Source organism: Lissotriton vulgaris, chromosome 11, assembly GCF_964263255.1.
Source record: "Lissotriton vulgaris chromosome 11, aLisVul1.2, whole genome shotgun sequence".
Lineage (NCBI taxonomy): Eukaryota > Metazoa > Chordata > Amphibia > Caudata > Salamandridae > Lissotriton > Lissotriton vulgaris.
The window spans coordinates 529,267,630-529,289,945 of NC_141699.1; the positions used below are offsets into that span (position 1 = coordinate 529,267,630).

General features: G+C 54.3%; 1 protein-coding gene across 1 annotated transcript in view; it reads left to right on the top strand.

The window, feature by feature from the left end:
- Window positions 1-22,316, top strand: part of LOC147683102 (disintegrin and metalloproteinase domain-containing protein 28-like) — a 3,314,421-nt gene that overhangs the window by 103,339 nt on the left and 3,188,766 nt on the right. The gene's annotated exons all lie outside the window — the stretch shown is intronic.

A 22,316-nucleotide genomic window follows, 5' to 3' on the forward strand; every position in this document is an offset into this window, starting at 1 on the left:
GGACTTGGCACGGCTGCGACCCTTATTATACTGGAGACGCATTATGACTACTCCTGAACTTGTGCATTATGCTACTGCCCTAAAGGACATCATTAGGGCAGATCACTTTCATTCGATCCCTTGGTTAAAGGAAATAAGAGGGCTGCTCACTAATCTGAAATTAGACCACCTATGGAACTCTCCTAATGTTGAAAGCTTTCCACCAAAGGCAACACTAAAAAATATATATTGGGAAATGGTATGGTCGTCCGCTTATAGCATTGGTTCTAACATAAATCTAACAGGACTTTTTTGGATATTAAACCCGTACCATTCTGTGAGCCATATTGGGACATTATTGAAAGGCCATTTGATAGAAAATTGTATTTCCAATTTAGAATCGGGACGCTTCCTACAAAGGCGTTTACCCGCAAGTGGTCAGTAATTCAGGACTATAAATGTCCCCATTGTAAAGATTTGATAGAGAATATTGCTCATATACTATTTGTTTGTCCCCTTTATGTTAGCCCACAACGAAAATGGATAAAACCAGTGTGCTTAAATCTAGGTACGCGCAGGTGTATAGAGGCGCTAAGAATACTGGAATCGGAGTGTACACCCTGTTTGGCGATTGCCGTCGCAAAATTTTTCGGTTGGTCATGGACCATACGCACCCGCACTTTACAACAGCTAGATACTGCTCGATGAATTAACTAACATCGTTTACCATAGATTAGTTTTAATAATACAGGTTTTGCTGAACCATTTTAATTATTATGTATAAATTGTTTCTAAAACTGTAATATGACAGCACCATGTTTAATGAAGTTTTAAAAAATAATGATTTTAATATTGTTGTAGTATTTATTGCGTAGTGTAGGATGTAAAAAGTGCTTTTATGACTTGCTGTCGAATAAAGCTTTGAAATTTGAAACTATAATGGTTAGAAGAGTTCCTTGGGTGGGATACACTCCCCAAAAAATTAATGGGGACTGCATATTGGTAAATTTTAGGAACACTGGAATTGTGTCCCATATCTGTAGCTGGGTGGGCGGAACGGCCGGCACTGTAATACAGGTACTCCCACTGGCCTTCTTTTACCCACCCCGAACTCTCACACTGAGCCAGACTTTGAAGAGGGATGGACAAGGGTTGGACATGGGAATCCCTATAGGGTTTATAGGAACAACTTATATGATCACACTGTCGCCCAAGACTATACCCACATGAATAGATATAGTTGCCTGGACCAGGTGGATTTACCACTACATGAAATCGGACTAAGGGCACGATTGGAGGCTGTCTCACCTTGGTGCAGTGTTCTGGAACCAACTAGAAATAAGATTACTCACCCAGAGTTCCCGTCCACTGCTTTAATAGGTCGTACTGGCAAAATCCCTGGTGAAGCTCGAGAGGTATTGAATGACTTGTCTATCCCTCCTGCTGCTGAGGATCCCATCCCACTAATTGAATGCTCGCAAACAGTTAGCACTGGATTAAAAAAAAAATCCTGGAATGTGGCGGGTTTAAATAACAAACTGGAGTGCTCTGACTGGGGCTCCTTTATAGATAAGACCGATATATGCCTCTTCCAGGAAACTTGGGCAAAGGAAGAACAATTTAGAGTGGGCTTTGCTTCCTATTCAATCCCTGCAAAATGGGGTGGGAGAGGAAGACCTTCTGGGGGGCTCACTGGTTGGGTAGCCGTCCATTTGGGTTGCAGTGCCAGGGTCTTGCACACAGCATCGGAGGATGTGCAATGTGTTGTCTTAGAATGGTCAAATGGCTCAAAACTCGCCGTGGTTAACATCTACTCCAGACCTGTGAGTATTACCTCGGAGTCGAGAGCTATAGAAGATCTGTCCGTCTTCCTTAATGAGATCCCAGAAGGAGTTACCTATATAATAGGTGGAGATCTTAACTCCCATTTTGAGCCACTGGTGGACCTACTGGACGGCACATTCCATGAGGAAGATAAACACTGGAAAATCCCCCCGGTAGATAGCCCCCCTGTCAGGTCATGGGCTCCTTTACCAGTACAAATTATGACCTTGACTTTGAGATATTCAATCAGGGCTTGTAATGGACGCTTAAAATCGAATATGCCCTCTAGGTGCACTTTTAATAAGCCTGGCCAGGAATCACGATTGGACTACATTTTTGTAGAAACACGTGTATGACATAAGATTCTCGACTTTAAAGTGGTACCCAGAGGAGAAAGTGACCATAATGCACTGGTCCTGGACTACCAACACTCTAACATGCCCAAATCTTTTTCCCAAAGAGCCCGTATTAGACAACAGGGTGGTCCTCTCTCGTAATAGAAGGAGACTTAGATGGGACAAATTGGTTACACATCCGAAACTAGTGGTGGAGTTATATGCTCTAGTAATTCCAGCACTGGAAACGGCTAATGCACTAAACCACCAGCATCCTACCCCCGAAGTACACTCTAGGTTAGGTAAACCTAATCAGGATTTAGCTAATGATCTTGCGCTGGTCTTAAACCCTCCACGCTCCAAAGCGAGAAACACTGTTAATAAGCCCACCTGGTATAACAGGGCTTGCAAAGTTGCGAAATCACAGCTCCTCGAGGCCCTGAAACATAACAATAATAGGGAACTTATAAAAGAAAGAAGATTAGTTTATAGGCAACTAATTCACCATGCAAAGTTGGAGTGGGGGAACGAGAATTGGGAAAAGTTAACTACCGCACTGGCAACTAGAGATGCTCGGAAGTTTTGGCAGATTGTGACCACGGGCTCGGTCGACGATGCCCCGGGCATTCTGCCTAACATTGCCCCAGAGGTTTGGGAAGTGCATTTCCATACCTTGTACTCTGGCGAGGATTCCTCGGACGACCCAGCTTCACTAGGAGCACTACTTGGCTGTTTGGCCGATACGTCCACCTTTGACTTTTCAGAGGGAGAAGTCAGGGCAGCTATTGCCAGACTCCCCTCTGGTAAAGCCCCTGGGCTCGATGGTGTCCCTGGTGACCTTTTTAAACACGAGCCACGGGTGTGGGCACCCTATTTACAGCTTATATTTAATGCAGTCCTGGGTGGCATGGCGGTCCCTAGTACTTGGCTGGTAGCGGAGATAGTACTCATCTTCAAGAAGGGGCCACCCCTGCTCCCAGCCAACTACAGGCCAATTAGCCTTATTGATGTGTCCCAAAAGCTCTTCGCGAGGCTAATATTAGACCGTCTTTTAGATTGGATGGAGGATTCTGACATCTTGAGTCCCTATCAAGCCGGATTTAGGAAGAAGGTATCCACCACAGACCAGATTTTTAGATTAAACATGCTTTTTTGGAAAACTGTGGAAATCGAGTTGGGCTCCCTATATACAGTTTTTGTCGACTTGGGAGCCGCCTTCGACTTAGTTCCCCGTCGGAAATTGTGGTGTGTCCTATCGGAAATGGGTATTCCTCTTCCGCTTCTGGGCATATTAGTATGCCTTCACTCTGGAAACTATGCGCAGGTCAGATGCGGTAAGGAAGGCTTACTATCACCAAGATTCCCGTTGGCCAAGGGAGTAAGACAGGGTTGCGTTTTGGCACCTACCCTGTTTTGCCTCTACGTCAACGGGGTAATCGCGCACCTCAATGCGGTTCCCAATACCGACGCCCCAAAGCTTGCTGGTTCTTGGATCTCTGCGATCATGTTCGCGGACGATACCTTATTACTATCTAAGACCCCTATGGGCATTCAACGAATGCTTGATGGTTTTGTGTCCTTTTGTAAGGATAGGGGACTGGAAATTAATACCCTAAAAACGAAATATATGATTTTTAACCCCCCTACAACAACACGCCCGAGTCCAGTGATAGACGGAGTCCGACTCGAAAGAGTCAAGACATTCGTGTATCTGGGCCTAACCCTGAACGAAAATATGACTTGGGTTCTACACCAAAGAAATTGTCAAGTGAAGTTAGCCCAAAAAGCGGGTGCCATCCTAAAGTTATACAACAAATCCATGGTTAAACCAATAGGCCCACCCCTGGAAATATATAAACTGCAGGCCCGAGGTGCGGTCATATACAGGGGTGAACTGTGGGGCTACAATTGCGTGTCTGCGATTTCTGTCGCAGAGAATCATTTTTTAAGACAACTGTTATCACTTCCTCCGACAACACCACTACTGCCACTTAGGATGGATCTGGGTCTCCGCCCAATAAGTGAGGAATTAGGCATTAAACCCTTGATCTTTTGGAGGAGGCTGTGGGCAACTCCCGAACTCAAGCATTATAGACAGGAGTTGCTAGAGGTGCTTAGCCTCGCTAATGCGCGGAACACCAGATGCTTTAAATATGTTAAAAAGGAATTTGACACACTAGGTCTTCCTTTAATGTGGTCTGAGCCGAAATGTGCTTGTTCTACTTTCTCGCGCAAGCACATTCTCAATTTATATCATCAGAAGACTCTAAGCACCTCTGTATCGAATGCTAATGTGGGATCTCTTTCTGGGTTGTTTTTAATGACAAAGGACTTTTTTAAATTCAAAAGTGTATTAGACAATGTTAGTCCAGTCCTTCTAAGGAAATTATTCCTCCAATGGGGATATGGCTCCCTACCGATTAGAGCAATCACGAGTAAATGGTGTGTACCTACACTGAAAAACTGTCCTGCTTGCACATCAGACATCGAAAATGAATTACACATTCTGTTTTTTTGTCCCGCCTATCACTTACCTCGAAAGAAGTGGATCGTTCCCATTTGTAGAAGCTTGGGGACTAGCCGCTGCGTCCAAGCTTTTACAATAGTTAAAACTGATCTCTCTCCCCTTATTGTTTTCGGAGTATCTAAATTTATGGCAGTGATGTGGAACATAAGGAGTAAATTTGAGAATCCTAGGGGAAGTGGTAATCTCTGATAACTGTGTTGAGTTCATGAATGTCTCTCTTTTACCTAGTTTTAGCTGCTAGGGATATTTTGGGATTATTCCTTTAGAACATGTATAATGACTATGTATTTATTCCAACGACCGAAATGTCCATGATGATATATTCTGTTTTAACTGGTTAATTTGTTATGTTTATGTTTTATATTGTACATTCTATTAAATGTGAACTCTTTTATGACATTATTGTCGAAATAAAGATGATAATGAAGATATACACTATTGCGTCATGATGGTAGGGTGTGTATGTTGCCAGCATCCTCCATGGGTGGGTATACATGTGGGATTTGACATCACACCCCCATGTGGTGTGTCACGAAGTGTGTGACAGAAATCCATTCTCAGTGGAGTGAGACACTGCTGTAAGTGATGTGATGCTATCGCACTATCATGAAAGACTCACCTTAGGGATACCCCCATGTAGTTGTGCTATGATGATGAAGACCCCCCCCCCCTCCATCTGAGCACTGCTGGGAGTCCTGTGCACCCACCCCTCTTATGTCTGGGCACTGCTGGGAGTCCTGTGCACCCACCCCCTCTTATGTCTGGGCACTACTGGGAGTCATATCCACCCAGACCTTATGTCTGGGCACTGCTGGGAGTCATATTCACCCATCCCCATACTGTTGGGCACTGCTGGGAGTCCTGTGCACCAACCCCTCTTATGTCTGGGCACTGCTGGGAGTCATATCCATGCACCCCCATACTGTTGGGCACTGCTGGGAGTGATATCCACCCACCCCTCTTATGTCTAGGCACTGCTGGGAGTCTAATCCACCCACCCCATACTGTTGGGCACTGCTGGGAGTCGTATCCACCCACCCCATACTGTTGGGCACTGCTAGGAGTCACATCCACCCACCCCATACTGTTGGGCACTGTTGGGAGTCCTGTGCACCTACCCCTCTTATGTCTGGGCACTGCTGGGAGTACTATCCACCCACCCCATACTGTTGGGCACTGCTGGGAGTCATATCGACCCACCCCTCTTATGTCTGGGCACTGCTGGGAGTCATACCCACCCACCCCTCTTATGTCTGGGTACTGCTGGGTGTCCAGTGCACCCACCCCTCTTATGTCTGGGCACTGCTGGGAGTCATATCCACCCACCCCATACTGTTGGACACTGCTGGGAGTCATATCCACCCACCACCATACTGTTGGGCACTGCCTGGAGTCCTGTGCACCCACCCCTCTTATGTCTGGGCAATGCTGGGAGTCATATCCACCCACCCCTCTTATGTCTGGGCACTGATGAGAGTCCTGTGCACCCACCCCTCTTACATCTGGGCACTGCTGGGAGTCTTGTGCACCCACCCCTCTTATGTTTGGGCACTGCTGGGAGTCATATCCACCCACCCCATACTGTTGGGCACTGCTGGAGTCCCATCTACCCACCCCCATACTGTTGGGCACTGCTGGGAGTCCTGTGCACCCACCCCTCTTATGTCTGGGCACTGATGGGAGTCATATCTACCCACCCCCATACTGTTGGGCACTGCTGGGAGTCATATCCACCCACCCCTCCTATGTCTGTGCACTGCTGGGAGTCCTGTGCACCCACCCCTCTTATGTCTGGGCACTGCTGGGAATCATATCCACCCACCTCCATTCTGTTGGGCAGTGCTGGGAGTTACATCCAACCACCCCCATACTGTTGGGCACTCCTGGGAGTCCTGTGCACCCTCCCCTTTTATGTCTGGGCACTGATGGGAGTCATATCTACCCACCACCATACTGTTGGGCACTGCTGGGAGTCATATCCACCCACCCCTCTTATGTCTGTGCACTGCTGGGAGTCCTGTGCACCCACCCCTCTTATGTCTGGGCACTGCTGGGAGTCATATCCACCCACCTCCATACTGTTGGGCAGTGCTAGGAGTCACATCCACCTACCCCCATACTGTTGGGCACTGCTGGGAGTCCTGTGCACCCACCCCTCTTATGTCTGGGCACTGCTGGTAGTCATATCCACCCACCCCCATACGGTTGGGCACTGCTGGGAGTCCTGTGCAACCACTCCTCTTATGTTTGGGCACTGCTGGGAGTCATATCCACCCATCCCCATATTGTTGGGCACTGCTAGAGTCCTGTGCACCCACCCCTCTTATGTCTGGCCACTGCTGGGAGTCCTGTGCACCCACCCCTCTTATGTCTGGGCACTGCTGCGGGTCATATCTACCCACCCCCATACTGTTGGGCACTGCTGGGAGTCCTGTGCACTTACCCCTCTTATGTCTGGGCACTGCTGGGAGTCATATCCACCTACCACTCTTACGTCTGGGCACTGCTGGGAGTCCTATGCACCCACCCTCTTATGTCTGGGCACTGCTGGGAGTCATATTCATGCACCCCCATACTGTTGGGCACTGCTGGGAGTGATATCCACCCACCCCTCTTATGTCTGGGCACTGCTGGGAGTCTAATCCACCCACCCCATACTGTTGGGCACTGCTGGGAGTCATATCCACCCACCCCATACTGTTGGGCACTGCTGGGAGTCATATCCACCCACCCCATACTGTTGGGCACTGCTGGGAGTCCTGTGCACCCACCCCTCTTATGTCTGGGCACTGCTGGGAGTCATATCCACCCACCCCATACTGTTGGGCACTGCTGGGAGTCATATCCACCCACCACCATACTGTTGGGCACTGCTTGGAGTCCTGTGCACTCACCCCTCTTATGTATGGGCAATGCTGGGAGTCATATCCACCCACCCCCTCTTATGTCTGGGCACTGATGAGAGTCCTGTGCACCCACCCCTCTTACGTCTGGGCACTGCTGGAAGTCTTGTGCACCCACCCCTCTTATGTTTGGACACTGCTGGGAGTCATATCCACCCACCCCCATACTGTTGGGCACTGCTGGGAGTCACATCTCCCCACCCCCATACTGTTGGGCACTGCTGGGAGTCCTGTGCACCCACCCCTCTTATGTCTGGAGACTGATGGGAGTCATATCTACCCACCCCCATACTGTTGGGCACTGCTGGAAGTCATATCCACCCACCCCTCTTATGTCTGTGCACTGCTGGGAGTCCTGTGCACCCACCCCTCTTATTTCTGGGCACTGCTGTGAGTCATATCCACCCACCTCCATACTGTTGGGCAGTGCTGGGAGTCACATCCACCCACCCCCATACTGTTGGGCACTCCTTGGAGTCCTGTGCACCCTCCCCTCTTATATCTTTGCTCTGATGGGAGTCATATCTACCCACCCCCATACTGGTGGGCACTGCTGGGAGTCATATCCACCCACCCCTCTTATGTCTGTGCACTGCTGGGAGTCCCGTGCACCCACCCCTCTTATGTCTGGGCACTGCTGGGAGTCATATCCACCCACCTCCATACTGTTGGGCAGTGCTGGGAGTCACATCCACACACTCCCATACTGTTGGGCACTGCTGGGAGTCCTGTGCACCCACCCCTCCTATGTCTGGGCACTGCTGGTAGTCATATCCACCCACCCCCATACTGTTGGGCACTGCTGGGAGTCCTCTGCAACCACTCCTCTTATGTTTAGGCACTGCTGGGAGTCATATCCACCCACCCCCATACTGTTGGGCACTGCTGGAGTCCTGTGCACCCACCCCTCTTATGTCTGGCCACTGCTGGGAGTCCTGTGCACCCACCCCTCTTATGTCTGGGCACTGCTGTGGGTCATATCTACCCACTCCCATACTGTTGGGCACTGCTGGGAGTCATATCCACCCACCCCCATTCTTTTGGGCACTGCTGGGAGTCTTGCGCACCCACCCCTCTTATGTCTGAGCACTCCTGGGAGTCATATCCACCCTCCCCTCTTATGTCTGGGCACTGATGGGAGTCCTGCACACCCACCCCTCTTATGTCTGGGCACTGCTGGGAGTCCTGTGCACCCACCCCTCCTATGTCTCAGCACTGCTGGGAGTCATAACCACCCACCCCATACTGTTGGGCACTGCTGGGAGTCATATCCACCCATCCCCATGCTGTTAGGCACTGCTGGGAGTCCTGTGCACCCACCCCTCTTATTTCTGGGCACTGCTTTCAGTCATATCCACCCACCCCCATACTGCCGGGCACTGCTGGGAGTCATAACCACCCACCTCCATACTGTTGGGCACTGCTGGGAGTCCTGTGCACCAACCTCTCTTATGTCTGGGCACTGCTGGGAGTCATATCCATGCACCCCCATACTGTTGGGCACTGCTGGGAGTGATATCCACCCACCCCTCTTATGTCTGGGCACTGCCGGTAGTCTAATCCACCCACCCCATACTGTTGGGCACTGCTGGGAGTCATATCCACCCACCCCATACTGTTGGGCACTGCTGGGAGTCACATCTACCCACCCCATACTGTTGGGCACTGCTGGGAGTCCTGTGCACCTTCCCCTCTTATGTCTGGGCACTGCTGGGAGTACTATCCACCCACCCCATACTGTTGGGCACTGCTGGGAGTCATATTGACCCACCCCTCTTATGTCTGGGCACTGCTGGGAGTCATACCCACCCACCCCTCTTATGTCTGGGCACTGCTGGGAGTCCTGTGCACCCACCCCTCTTATGTCTGGGCACTGCTGGGAGTCATATCCACCCACCCCATACTGTTGGGCACTGCTGGGAGTCACATCCACCCACCCCATACTGTTGGGCACTGCTGGGAGTCCTGTGCACCTACCCCTCCTATGTCTGGGCACTGCTGGGAGTACTATCCACCCACCCAATACTGTTGGGCACTGCTGGGAGTCATATCGACTCACCCCTCTTATGTCTGGGCACTGCTGGGAGTCATACCCACCCACCCCTCTTATGTCTGGGCACTGCTGGGTGTCCAGTGCACCCATCCCTCTTATGTCTGGGCACTGCTGGGAGTCATATCCACCCACCCCATACTGTTGGACACTGCTGGGAGTCATATCCACCCACCACCATACTGTTGGGCACTGCTTGGAGTCCTGGGCACCCACCCCTCTTATGTCTGGGCAATGCTGGGAGTCATATCCACCCACCCCTCTTATGTCTGGGCACTGATGAGAGTCCTGTGCACCCACCCCTCTTACATCTGGGCACTGCTGGGAGTCTTGTGCACTCACCCCTCTTATGTTTGGGCACTGCTGGGAGTCATATCCACCCACCCCATACTGTTGGGCACTGCTGGAGTCACATCTACCCACCCCCATACTGTTGGGCACTGCTGGGAGTCCTGTGCACCCACCCCTCTTATGTCTGGGCTCTGATGGGAGTCATATCTACCCACCCCCATACTGTTGGGCACTGCTGGAAGTCATATCCACCCACCCCTCTTATGTCTGTGCACTGCTGGGAGTCCTGTGCACCCAGCCCTCTTATGTCTGGGCACTGCTGGGAATCATATCCACCCACCTCCATTCTGTTGGGCAGTGCTGGGAGTTACATCCACCCACCCCCATACTGTTGGGCACTCCTGGGAGTCCTGTGCACCCTCCCCTTTTATGTCTGGGCACTGATGGGAGTCATATCTACCCACCCCCATACTGTTGGGCACTGCTGGGAGTCATATCCACCCACCCCCCTTATGTCTGTGCACTGCTGGGAGTCCTGTGCACCCACCCCTCTTATGTCTGGGCACTGCTGGGAGTCATATCCACCCAACTCCATACTGTTGGGCAGTGCTAGGAGTCACATCCACCTACCCCCATACTGTCGGGCACTGCTGGGAGTCCTGTGCACCCACCCCTCTTATGTCTGGGCACTGCTGGTAGTCATATCCACCCAACCCCATACTGTTGGGCACTGCTGGGAGTCCTGTGCAACCACTCCTCTTACGTTTGGGCACTGCTGGGAGTCATATCCACCCATCCCCATACTGTTGGGCACTGCTAGAGTCCTGGGCACCCACCCCTCTTATGTCTGGCCACTGCTGGGAGTCTTGTGCACCCACCCCTCTTATGTCTGGGCACTGCTGCGGGTCATATCTACCCACCCCCATACTGTTGGGCACTGCTGGGAGTCATAACCACCCACCCCCATACTGTTGGGCACTGCTGGGAGTCCTGTGCACTTACCCCTCTTATGTCTGGGCACTGCTGGGAGTCATATCCACCTACCACTCTTACGTCTGGGCACTGCTGGGAGTCCTATGCACCCACCCTCTTATGTCTGGGCACTGCTGGGAGTCATATTCATGCACCCCCATACTGTTGGGCACTGCTGGGAGTGATATCCACCGACCCCTCTTATGTCTGGGCACTGCTGGGAGTCGAATCCACCCACCCCATACTGTTGGGCACTGCTGGGAGTCATATCCACCCACCCCATACTGTTGGGCACTGCTGGGAGTCCTGTGCACCCACCCCTCTTATGTCTGGGCACTGCTGGGAGTCATATCCACCCACCCCATACTGTTGGGCACTGCTGGGAGTCATATCCACCCACCACCATACTGTTGGGCACTGCTTGGAGTCCTGTGCACTCACCCCTCTTATGTCTGGGCAATGCTGGGAGTCATATCCACCCACCCCCTCTTATGTCTGGGCACTGATGAGAGTCCTGTGCACCCACCCCTCTTACGTCTGGGCACTGCTGGAAGTCTTGTGCACCCACCCCTCTTATGTTTGGGCACTGCTGGGAGTCATATCCACCCACCCCCATACTGTTGGGCACTGCTGGGAGTCACATCTACCCACCCCCATACTGTTGGGCACTGCTGGGAGTCCTGTGCACCCACCCCTCTTATGTCTGGAGACTGATGGGAGTCATATCTACCCACCCCCATACTGTTGGGCACTGCTGGAAGTCATATCCACCCACCCCTCTTATGTCTGTGCACTGCTGGGAGTCCTGTGCACCCACCCCTCTTATGTCTGGGCACTGGTGGGAGTCATATCCACCCACCTCCATACTGTTGGGCAGTGCTGGGAGTCACATCCACACACTCCCATACTGTTGGGCACTGCTGGGAGTCCTGTGCACCCACGCCTCTTATGTCTGGGCACTGCTGGTAGTCATATCCACCCACCCCCGTACTGTTGGGCACTGCTGGGAGTCCTCTGCAACCACTCCTCTTATGTTTGGGCACTGCTGGGAGTCATATCCACCCACCCCCATACTGTTGGGCAATGCTGGAGTCCTGTGCACCCACCCCTCTTATGTCTGGCCACTGCTGGGAGTCCTGTGCACCCACCCCTCTTATGTCTGGGCACTGCTGCGGGTCATATCTACCCACCCCCATACTGTTGGGCACTGCTGGGAGTCATATCCACACACCCCCATTCTTTTGGGCACTGCTGGGAGTCTTGTGCACCCACCCCTCCTATGTCTGAGCACTCCTGGGAGTCATATCCACCCTCCCCTCTTATGTCTGGGCACTGATGGGAGTCCTGCGCACCCACCCCTCTTATGTCTGGGCACTGCTGGGAGTCCTGTGCACCCACGCCTCCTATGTCTCAGCACTGCTGGGAGTCATAACCACCCACCCCCATACTGTTGGGCACTGCTGGGAGTCATATCTACCCATCCCCATGCTGTTAGGCACTGCTGGGAGTCCTGTGCACCCACCCCTCTTATTTCTGGGCACTGCTTTCAGTCATATCCACCCACCCCCATACTGCTGGGCACTGCTGGGAGTCATAACCACCCACCCCCATACTGTTGGGCACTGCTGGGAGTCCTGTGCACCAACCCCTCTTATGTCTGGGCACTGCTGGGAGTCATATCCATGCACCCCCATACTGTTGGGCACTGTTGGGAGTGGTATCCACCCACCCCTCTTATGTCTGGGCACTGCCGGGAGTCTAATCCACCCACCCCATACTGTTGGGCACTGCTGGGGGTCATATCCACCCACCCCATACTGTTGGGCACTGCTGGGAGTCACATCCACCCACCCCATACTGTTGGGCACTGCTGGGAGTCCAGTGCACCTTCCCCTCTTATGTCTGGGCACTGCTGGGAGTACTATCCACCCACCCCATACTGTTGGGCACTGCTGGGAGTCATATTGACCCACCCCTCTTATGTCTGGGCACTGCTGGGAGTCATACCCACCCACCCCTCTTATGTCTGGGCACTGCTGGGAGTCCTGTGCACCCACCCCTCTTATGTCTGGGCACTGCTGGGAGTCATATCCACCCACCCCATACTGTTGGGCACTGCTGGAAGACATATCCACCCACCACCATACTGTTGGGCACTGCTTGGAGTCCTGTGCACCCACCCCTCTTATGTCTGGGCAATGCTGGGAGTCATATCCACCCACCCCTCTCATGTCTGGGTACTGATGAGAGTCCTGTGCACCCCCCTCTTACGTCTGGGCACTGCTGGGAGTCTTGTGCACCTACCCCTCTTATGTTTGGGCACTGCTGGGAGTCATATCCACCCACCCCATACTGTTGGGCACTGCTGGGAGTCACATCTACCCACCCCCATACTGTTGGGCACTGATGGGAGTCCTGTGCACCCACCCCTCTTATGTCTGGGCACTGATGGGAGTCATATCTACTTACCCCCATACTGTTGGGCACTGCTGGAAGTCATACCCACCCACCTCTCTTATGTCTGTGCACTGCTGGAATTCCTGTGCACCCACCCCTCTTATGTCTGGGCACTGCTGGTAGTCATATCCACCCACCCCCATACTGTTGGGCACTGCTGGGAGTCTTAACCACCAACCCCATACTGTTGGGTACTGCTGGAGTCCTGTGCACCCACCCCTCTTATGTCTGGCCACTGCTGGGAGTCCTGTGCACCCACCCCTCTTATGTCTGGGCACTGCCGCGGGTCATATCTACCCACCCCCATACTGTTGGGCACTGCTGGGAGTCATATCAACCCACCCCCATTCTTTTGGGCACTGCTGGGAGTCTTGTGCACCCACCCCTCTTCTGTCTGGGCACTCCTGGGAGTCATATCCACCCTCCCCTCTTATGTCTGGGCACTGAGTGGAGTCCTGCACACCCACCCCTCTTATGTCTGGGCACTGCTGGGAGTCCTGTGCACCCACCCCTCCTATGTCTCAGCACTGCTGGGAGTCATACCCACCCACCCCCATTCTGTTGGGCACTGCTGGGAGTCATATCCACCCATCCCCATACTGTTAGGCACTACTGGGAGTCCTGTGCACCCACCCCTCTTATTTCTGGGCACTGCTTTGAGTCATATCCACCCACCCCCATACTGCTGGGCACTGCTGGGAGTCCTCTGCAACCACTCCTCTTATGTTTGGGCACTGCTGGGAGTCATATCCACCCACCCCCATACTGTTGGGCAATGCTGGAGTCCTGTGCACCCACCCCTCTTATGTCTGGCCACTGCTGGGAGTCCTGTGCACCCACCCCTCTTATGTCTGGGCACTGCTGCGGGTCATATCTACCCACCCCCATACTGTTGGGCACTGCTGGGAGTCATATCCACCCACCCCCATTCTTTTGGGCACTGCTGGGAGTCTTGTGCACCCACCCCTCCTATGTCTGAGCACTCCTGGGAGTCATATCCACCCTCCCCTCTTATGTCTGGGCACTGATGGGAGTCCTGCGCACCCACCCCTCTTATGTCTGGGCACTGCTGGGAGTCCTGTGCACCCACGCCTCCTATGTCTCAGCACTGCTGGGAGTCATAACCACCCACCCCCATACTGTTGGGCACTGCTGGGAGTCATATCTACCCATCCCCATGCTGTTAGGCACTGCTGGGAGTCCTGTGCACCCACCCCTCTTATTTCTGGGCACTGCTTTCAGTCATATCCACCCACCCCCATACTGCTGGGCACTGCTGGGAGTCATAACCACCCACCCCCATACTGTTGGGCACTGCTGGGAGTCCTGTGCACCAACCCCTCTTATGTCTGGGCACTGCTGGGAGTCATATCCATGCACCCCCATACTGTTGGGCACTGTTGGGAGTGGTATCCACCCACCCCTCTTATGTCTGGGCACTGCCGGGAGTCTAATCCACCCACCCCATACTGTTGGGCACTGCTGGGGGTCATATCCACCCACCCCATACTGTTGGGCACTGCTGGGAGTCACATCCACCCACCCCATACTGTTGGGCACTGCTGGGAGTCCTGTGCACCTTCCCCTCTTATGTCTGGGCACTGCTGGGAGTACTATCCACCCACCCCATACTGTTGGGCACTGCTGGGAGTCATATTGACCCACCCCTCTTATGTCTGGGCACTGCTGGGAGTCATACCCACCCACCCCTCTTATGTCTGGGCACTGCTGGGAGTCCTGTGCACCCACCCCTCTTATGTCTGGGCACTGCTGGGAGTCATATCCACCCACCCCATACTGTTGGGCACTGCTGGAAGACATATCCACCCACCACCATACTGTTGGGCACTGCTTGGAGTCCTGTGCACCCACCCCTCTTATGTCTGGGCAATGCTGGGAGTCATATCCACCCACCCCTCTCATGTCTGGGTACTGATGAGAGTCCTGTGCACCCCCCTCTTACGTCTGGGCACTGCTGGGAGTCTTGTGCACCTACCCCTCTTATGTTTGGGCACTGCTGGGAGTCATATCCACCCACCCCATACTGTTGGGCACTGCTGGGAGTCACATCTACCCACCCCCATACTGTTGGGCACTGATGGGAGTCCTGTGCACCCACCCCTCTTATGTCTGGGCACTGATGGGAGTCATATCTACTTACCCCCATACTGTTGGGCACTGCTGGAAGTCATACCCACCCACCTCTCTTATGTCTGTGCACTGCTGGAATTCCTGTGCACCCACCCCTCTTATGTCTGGGCACTGCTGGTAGTCATATCCACCCACCCCCATACTGTTGGGCACTGCTGGGAGTCTTAACCACCAACCCCATACTGTTGGGTACTGCTGGAGTCCTGTGCACCCACCCCTCTTATGTCTGGCCACTGCTGGGAGTCCTGTGCACCCACCCCTCTTATGTCTGGGCACTGCCGCGGGTCATATCTACCCACCCCCATACTGTTGGGCACTGCTGGGAGTCATATCAACCCACCCCCATTCTTTTGGGCACTGCTGGGAGTCTTGTGCACCCACCCCTCTTCTGTCTGGGCACTCCTGGGAGTCATATCCACCCTCCCCTCTTATGTCTGGGCACTGAGTGGAGTCCTGCACACCCACCCCTCTTATGTCTGGGCACTGCTGGGAGTCCTGTGCACCCACCCCTCCTATGTCTCAGCACTGCTGGGAGTCATACCCACCCACCCCCATTCTGTTGGGCACTGCTGGGAGTCATATCCACCCATCCCCATACTGTTAGGCACTACTGGGAGTCCTGTGCACCCACCCCTCTTATTTCTGGGCACTGCTTTGAGTCATATCCACCCACCCCCATACTGCTGGGCACTGCTGGGAGTCATAACCACCCACCCCCATACTGTTGGGCACTGCTAGGAGTCATGTGCACCAAGCCCTCCTATGTCTGGGCACTGCTGGGAGTCATATCCATGCACCCCCATACTGTTGGGCACTGCTGGGAGTGATATCCACCCACCCCTCTTATGTCTGGGCACTGCTGGGAGTCTAATCCACCCACCCCATACTGTTCGGCACTGCTGGGAGTCATATCCACCCACCCCATACTGTTGGGCACTGCTGGGAGTCACATCCACCCACCCCATACAGTTGGGCACTGCTGGGAGTCCTGTGCACCTACTCCTCTTATGTCTGGGCACTGCTGGGAGTACTATCCACCCACCCCATACTGTTCGGCACTGCTGGGAGTCATATCCACCCACCCCATACTGTTGGGCACTGCTGGGAGTCACATCCACCCACCCCATACAGTTGGGCACTGCTGGGAGTCCTGTGCACCTACCCCTCTTATGTCTGGGCACTGCTGGGAGTCATATTGACCAACCCCTCTTATGTCTGGGCACTGCTGGGAGTCATACCCACCCACCCATCTTATGTCTGGGCACTGCTGGGAGTCCTGTGCACCCACCCCTCTTATGTCTGGGCACCGCTGGGAGTCATATCCACCCACCTAATACTGTTGGGCACTGCTGGAAGTCATATCCACCCACCACCATACTGTTGGGCACTGCTTGGAGTCCTGTGCACCCACCCCTCTTATGTCTGGGCAATGCTGGGAGTCATATCCACCCACCTCTCTTATGTCTGGGCACTGATTAGAGTCCTGTGCACCCACCCCTCTTCCGTCTGGGCACTGCTGGGAGTCTTGTGCACCCACCCCTCTTATGTTTGGGCACTGCTGGGAGTCATATCCACCCACCCCCATACTGTTGGGCACTGCTGGGAGTCACATCTACCCACCCCCATACTGTTGGGCACTGCTGGGAGTTCTGTGCACCCACCCCTCTTATGTCTGGGCACTGCTGGGAGTCATATATACCCACCCCCCTACTGTTGGGCACTGCTGGAAGTCATATCCACCCACCCCTCTTATGTCTGTGCACTGCTGGGGGTCCTGTGCACCCACCCCTCTTATTGCTGGGCACTGCTGTGAGTCATATCCACCCACCTCCATACTGTTGGACAGTGCTGGGAGTCACATCCAAACACTCCAATACTGTTGGGCACTGCTGGGAGTCCTGTGCACCCACCCCTCTTATGTCTGGGCACTGCTGGTAGTCATATCCACCCACCCCCATACTGTTGGGCACTGCTGGGAGTCCTCTGCAACCACTCCTCTTATGTTTGGGCACTGCTGGGAGTCTTATCGACCAACCCCATACTGTTGGGTACTGCTGGAGTCCTGTGCACTCACCCCTCTTATGTCTGGCCACTGCTGGGAGTCCTGTGCACCCACCCCTCTTATGTCTGGGCACTGCCGCGGGTCATATCTACCCACCCCCATACTGTTGGGCACTGCTGGGAGTCATATCAACCCACCCCCATTCTTTTGGGCACTGCTGGGAGTCTTGTGCACCCACCCCTCTTCTGTCTGGGCACTCCTGGGAGTCATATCCACCCTCCCCTCTTATGTCTGGGCACTGATGGGAGTCCTGCGCACCCACCCCTCTTATGTCTGGGCACTGCTGGGAGTCCTGTGCACCCACCCCTCCTATGTCTCAGCACTGCTGGGAGTCATACTCACCCACGCCCATACTGTTGGGCACTGCTGGGAGTCATATCCACCCATCCCCATACTGTTAGGCACTACTGGGAGTCCTGTGCACCCACCCCTCTTATTTCTGGGCACTGCTTTGAGTCATATCCACCCACCCCCATACTGCTGGGCACTGCTGGGAGTCATAACCACCCACCCCCATACTGTTGGGCACTGCTGGGAGTCCTGTGCACCAAGCCCTCCTATGTCTGGGCACTGCTGGGAGTCATATCCATGCACCCCCATACTGTAAGGCACTGCTGGGAGTGATATCCACCCACCCCTCTTAGGTCTGGGCACTGCTGGGAGTCTAATCCACCCACCCCATACTGTTGGGCACTGCTGGGAGTCATATCCACCCACCACATACTGTTGGGCACTGCTGGGAGTCACATCCACCCACCCCATACAGTTGGGCACTGCTGGGAGTCCTGTGCACCTACCCCTCTTATGTCTGGGCACTGCTGGGAGTACTATCCACCCACCCCATACTGTTGGGCACTGCTGGGAGTCATATTGACCCACCCCTCTTATGTCTGGGCACTGCTGGGAGTCATACCCACCCACCCCTCTTATGTGTGGGCACTGCTGGGAGTCCTGTGCACCCACCCCTCTTATGTCTGGGCACTGCTGGGAGTCATATCCACCCACCTCATACGGTTGGGCACTGCTTTAAGTCATATCCACCCACCATCATACTGTTGGGCACTGCTTGGAGTCCTGTGCACCCACCCCTCTTATGTCTGGGCACTGCTGGGATTCTAATCCACCCACCCCATACTGTTGGGCAGTGCTGGGAGTCATATCCACCCACCCCATACTGTTGGGCACTGCTGGGAGTCACATCCACCCACTCCATACAGTTGGGCACTGCTGGGAGTCCTGTGCACCTACCCCTCTTATGTCTGGGCACTGCTGGGAGTACTATCCACCCACCCCATACTGTTGGGCACTGCTGGGAGCCATATTGACCCACCCCTCTTATGTCTGGGCACTGCTGGGAGTCATACCCACCCACCCCTCTTACGTCTGGGCACTGCTGGGAGTCTTGTGCACCTACCCCTCTTATGTTTGGGCACTGCTGGGAGTCATATCCACCCACCCCATACTGTTGGGCACTGCTGGGAGTCACATCTACCCACCCCCATACTGTTGGGCACTGATGGGAGTCCTGTGCACCCACCCCTCTTATGTCTGGGCACTGATGGGAGTCATATCTACTTACCCCCATACTGTTGGGCACTGCTGGAAGTCATACCCACCCACCTCTCTTATGTCTGTGCACTGCTGGAATTCCTGTGCACCCACCCCTCTTATGTCTGGGCACTGCTGGTAGTCATATCCACCCACCCCCATACTGTTGGGCACTGCTGGGAGTCTTAACCACCAACCCCATACTGTTGGGTACTGCTGGAGTCCTGTGCACCCACCCCTCTTATGTCTGGCCACTGCTGGGAGTCCTGTGCACCCACCCCTCTTATGTCTGGGCACTGCCGCGGGTCATATCTACCCACCCCCATACTGTTGGGCACTGCTGGGAGTCATATCAACCCACCCCCATTCTTTTGGGCACTGCTGGGAGTCTTGTGCACCCACCCCTCTTCTGTCTGGGCACTCCTGGGAGTCATATCCACCCTCCCCTCTTATGTCTGGGCACTGAGTGGAGTCCTGCACACCCACCCCTCTTATGTCTGGGCACTGCTGGGAGTCCTGTGCACCCACCCCTCCTATGTCTCAGCACTGCTGGGAGTCATACCCACCCACCCCCATTCTGTTGGGCACTGCTGGGAGTCATATCCACCCATCCCCATACTGTTAGGCACTACTGGGAGTCCTGTGCACCCACCCCTCTTATTTCTGGGCACTGCTTTGAGTCATATCCACCCACCCCCATACTGCTGGGCACTGCTGGGAGTCATAACCACCCACCCCCATACTGTTGGGCACTGCTAGGAGTCATGTGCACCAAGCCCTCCTATGTCTGGGCACTGCTGGGAGTCATATCCATGCACCCCCATACTGTTGGGCACTGCTGGGAGTGATATCCACCCACCCCTCTTATGTCTGGGCACTGCTGGGAGTCTAATCCACCCACCCCATACTGTTCGGCACTGCTGGGAGTCATATCCACCCACCCCATACTGTTGGGCACTGCTGGGAGTCACATCCACCCACCCCATACAGTTGGGCACTGCTGGGAGTCCTGTGCACCTACTCCTCTTATGTCTGGGCACTGCTGGGAGTACTATCCACCCACCCCATACTGTTCGGCACTGCTGGGAGTCATATCCACCCACCCCATACTGTTGGGCACTGCTGGGAGTCACATCCACCCACCCCATACAGTTGGGCACTGCTGGGAGTCCTGTGCACCTACCCCTCTTATGTCTGGGCACTGCTGGGAGTCATATTGACCAACCCCTCTTATGTCTGGGCACTGCTGGGAGTCATACCCACCCACCCATCTTATGTCTGGGCACTGCTGGGAGTCCTGTGCACCCACCCCTCTTATGTCTGGGCACCGCTGGGAGTCATATCCACCCACCTAATACTGTTGGGCACTGCTGGAAGTCATATCCACCCACCACCATACTGTTGGGCACTGCTTGGAGTCCTGTGCACCCACCCCTCTTATGTCTGGGCAATGCTGGGAGTCATATCCACCCACCTCTCTTATGTCTGGGCACTGATTAGAGTCCTGTGCACCCACCCCTCTTCCGTCTGGGCACTGCTGGGAGTCTTGTGCACCCACCCCTCTTATGTTTGGGCACTGCTGGGAGTCATATCCACCCACCCCCATACTGTTGGGCACTGCTGGGAGTCACATCTACCCACCCCCATACTGTTGGGCACTGCTGGGAGTTCTGTGCACCCACCCCTCTTATGTCTGGGCACTGCTGGGAGTCATATATACCCACCCCCCTACTGTTGGGCACTGCTGGAAGTCATATCCACCCACCCCTCTTATGTCTGTGCACTGCTGGGGGTCCTGTGCACCCACCCCTCTTATTGCTGGGCACTGCTGTGAGTCATATCCACCCACCTCCATACTGTTGGACAGTGCTGGGAGTCACATCCAAACACTCCAATACTGTTGGGCACTGCTGGGAGTCCTGTGCACCCACCCCTCTTATGTCTGGGCACTGCTGGTAGTCATATCCACCCACCCCCATACTGTTGGGCACTGCTGGGAGTCCTCTGCAACCACTCCTCTTATGTTTGGGCACTGCTGGGAGTCTTATCGACCAACCCCATACTGTTGGGTACTGCTGGAGTCCTGTGCACTCACCCCTCTTATGTCTGGCCACTGCTGGGAGTCCTGTGCACCCACCCCTCTTATGTCTGGGCACTGCCGCGGGTCATATCTACCCACCCCCATACTGTTGGGCACTGCTGGGAGTCATATCAACCCACCCCCATTCTTTTGGGCACTGCTGGGAGTCTTGTGCACCCACCCCTCTTCTGTCTGGGCACTCCTGGGAGTCATATCCACCCTCCCCTCTTATGTCTGGGCACTGATGGGAGTCCTGCGCACCCACCCCTCTTATGTCTGGGCACTGCTGGGAGTCCTGTGCACCCACCCCTCCTATGTCTCAGCACTGCTGGGAGTCATACTCACCCACGCCCATACTGTTGGGCACTGCTGGGAGTCATATCCACCCATCCCCATACTGTTAGGCACTACTGGGAGTCCTGTGCACCCACCCCTCTTATTTCTGGGCACTGCTTTGAGTCATATCCACCCACCCCCATACTGCTGGGCACTGCTGGGAGTCATAACCACCCACCCCCATACTGTTGGGCACTGCTGGGAGTCCTGTGCACCAAGCCCTCCTATGTCTGGGCACTGCTGGGAGTCATATCCATGCACCCCCATACTGTAAGGCACTGCTGGGAGTGATATCCACCCACCCCTCTTAGGTCTGGGCACTGCTGGGAGTCTAATCCACCCACCCCATACTGTTGGGCACTGCTGGGAGTCATATCCACCCACCACATACTGTTGGGCACTGCTGGGAGTCACATCCACCCACCCCATACAGTTGGGCACTGCTGGGAGTCCTGTGCACCTACCCCTCTTATGTCTGGGCACTGCTGGGAGTACTATCCACCCACCCCATACTGTTGGGCACTGCTGGGAGTCATATTGACCCACCCCTCTTATGTCTGGGCACTGCTGGGAGTCATACCCACCCACCCCTCTTATGTGTGGGCACTGCTGGGAGTCCTGTGCACCCACCCCTCTTATGTCTGGGCACTGCTGGGAGTCATATCCACCCACCTCATACGGTTGGGCACTGCTTTAAGTCATATCCACCCACCATCATACTGTTGGGCACTGCTTGGAGTCCTGTGCACCCACCCCTCTTATGTCTGGGCACTGCTGGGATTCTAATCCACCCACCCCATA